The following is a 3,025-nucleotide window of genomic DNA, read 5'->3' as shown; positions in this document are numbered from 1 at the left end:
CTAAGAATATAATACTAGAAATGTAACAAGGGTAAGACAATACTTCAAATACTTGCTAAACAAATACACAATGTAAAGTGCTTGAATTAAGTGCGAAATGTAAAGCAAAGTTTAGAAGACTCCTCCAATTTTTCCCGAGGTATCGAAGAGTCGACACTCTCCACTAGTCCTCGTTGGAGCACCCGCGCAAGGGTATCGCTCCCCCTTGGTCCTCGCAAGAACCAAGTGCTCACTACGAGATGATCCTTTGCCACTCCGGCGTGGTGGATCCCTCAAGACCGCTTACAAACTTGAGTCGGGTCACCAACAAGATCTTCACGGTGATCACCGAGCTCCCAACGCCACCAAGCCGTCTAGGTGATGCCGATCACCAAGAGTAACAAGCCGTAGACTTTCGCTTGACCAAGAGAAGCCTAATGCAAGTGGTGTGTGCTCTAGGTGGCTCTCACTAGCGCTAATGAGGAACAAGCGCGGATTATGATTCTCTAATCTCCTCACTAGGCTTTTGGTGCTTGCAATGCTCTACCAATGTGCTGGAATAAATGTGGAGTGCAAGACAATGAATATGGTGGGTGGAGGGGGTATAAATAGCCCTCACCCACCAACTAGCCGTTACAGGCATTTACTGCGCGATGGCGCACCGGACAGTCCAGTGCGCCACCAGTGCGCCAACGGTGCGCCACCGGTGCGCCAACGGATACTTCCAACGGCTAGTTCTGACAGAGAGCCGTTGGACTCATGGCGCACCGGACAGTGAACAGTCCACTGTCCGGTGCACACCGGACAGTCCGGTGCGGTGTCCGGTGCACCACTAAAATTCAACTCAGAACACTGCGCTCTCGGGTTTCTGCGAAGGGGAGAATCCCTGCCGTGGACCAGCCTGGCCCACCTGGCAGAGGGTGCACCGGACAGTCCGGTGCACACCGGACAGTCCGGTGCCCCTAAGCCAGAAACACTAAGGTTTGTTTTTCAGCTGATTTTCAAATCGATTTTCGTTCTAACTTGTGTGTGAGTTCTAGAGTGACACCTAGCACTGTATATGAGTGTGATTGTGCACCAACACTACACTAGAACTCTCTTGGTCAAACTACTCATCGACAACCCCTCTTTATAGTACGGCTAAAAGAGAATAAAAGACCTAACTAAATCGCGAGTGTCCACATCTCCTTGACACTCGAACTCCGTAGACCTTCACCTTTTGTTCCGTCGTTTTAGCCGTCGCTTCGAGTTCTTATTTCCGGGATTGTTTTCACGGTTGTAGTACTTCTACCTGTCATGCGACCTAGCTTACCATTTGTCTCTGCAAAACACACGTTAGTCACATATAATATTACGTTGTCATTAATCACTAAAACCAACCAGGGGCCTAGATGCTTTCAATCTCCCCCTTTTTGGTGATTGATGACAACCCTACAAGTTTTGTGAGAGTAGTTTGTTTTGAAGATTCTGTCAATAGAAAGAATGGTTAGTTATACTCAGTAATCTTTGACAGAAGGAATGTGTACCATAATAATAAGAGTAATCTCATACACATCATAAGATTCTTGTTCATATAAAAGAGAGAGTAAATTAATGAAACAAGAGCTAGAAGACTGGTGATATGATATAAGGTGAAAACATAATACAACCAGTCAATCATACGCAACGAGAGTATATGACGAGTTTGTGAGCCAAAAAACATCAAGCTAGTACAGAGAGTAGCAGGCACATATATTACATCAAAATGACTCTGACTCTCTACTATCTCTCTAACTCCCCCTAGCTCTCACAACTCATATCTCTCCCCCTTTGGCGTCAAACACCAAAAGGGACCTGAACCTAAACATCTGAAGCAGGAGGAGGCGGCGGGGGCGCATCCGGTCGAGGTCGAGGTAGCAGAGCGAACGCCGGCGGAGGGTCAGAGTCAGTCTCGGATCCAGGATCTGCGGTAGAAGCTGGAGCTGGTACTGACTCGGACGGAGGCCGCGCTGCAGGAGCTACCGGAACAGAAGCGGTCACAGATACTGCCACAGCGGTAGTGGTAACAGCAGATGCTGGTGGCACTGGCGGCTGCGGACAGATAGAGCTGAGAGCCGAAGAGGTGAAAGCCAAAGTGACCGGCCGGAGCGGAGAGGTACCAGCAGGGGGTCCAGACAAGATCGAAGGCACCACTGGAGCGTGGAGCGGAGGAGGCGGAGCAGACTGAACCGGAGGTGCTGAGATATCAGAATGCTGAAGCATGAGAGCCATGAATGCCCTATTCTCTGCCCTATCCTGAATAAGCTGCTGCTGAAGTGCATCCTGCCTGTCCTGCATGTTCTGAAACATCGAGAGCATCCTATCGGATAAACGGGCCTGCTCGGCTGCCAGGTGAGCCTGCTGCTGAGAGAGAGTCTGGAGAATCGAAGCAAGAGCAGGGTCCATAGCCTGAGGAGTAGCAGGGGCAGCACTAGAGCTCCCAGCCTCATGATCATGTGAGCGTGGAGGCATAGGAGGTGGAGGCGGAGGAGGAACCCCAAAATCATCATCATCATCATCATCATCATCAGCTGCTGTACCCTGAGTGTCATACTGACGAAGAGCTGCATCCTCGGCCTGAGGGTCAAACACAGAAGCAGAAGCAGGCACTGGAATCTCTGGAGCAGGACGGTAAGATCCAAACACAAGGCGTGAGGCCTCAAGGGTGCTCTGAAATCGAGGTGGCTGAATCAGCTGCGCAAAGATGTGGCACAAGTAGTGAGCGTAAGGTAGCTGCCGACGAGCACGAATCCCATCCAGAACAGTGTCCTCGATCTCACAGATCAGGAAGTCCACAACATCAAACTGTGAGTGGGATACCAGGGCACCAAGGAGCCAAAGCTGAATATGAGTAGTAGCCTCCCTGTATCCCATCCTCGGCAGGAGTGTCCGTCTGATGAGCTCATATAAGTACTTCGCTGCTGTAGTGAAGTCTGCTGGAGAACGTCGCGACCCATCTGTGAAAGGCGGGCGGAACAGAGCCGCGACGTGAGCTGTCCCTGGAGCAATGCCGCCGTGAGGGCGACGA

This window comes from Zea mays, chromosome 7, assembly GCF_902167145.1.
Source record: "Zea mays cultivar B73 chromosome 7, Zm-B73-REFERENCE-NAM-5.0, whole genome shotgun sequence".
Lineage (NCBI taxonomy): Eukaryota > Viridiplantae > Streptophyta > Magnoliopsida > Poales > Poaceae > Zea > Zea mays.
This window is presented reverse-complemented; position numbering follows the sequence as displayed.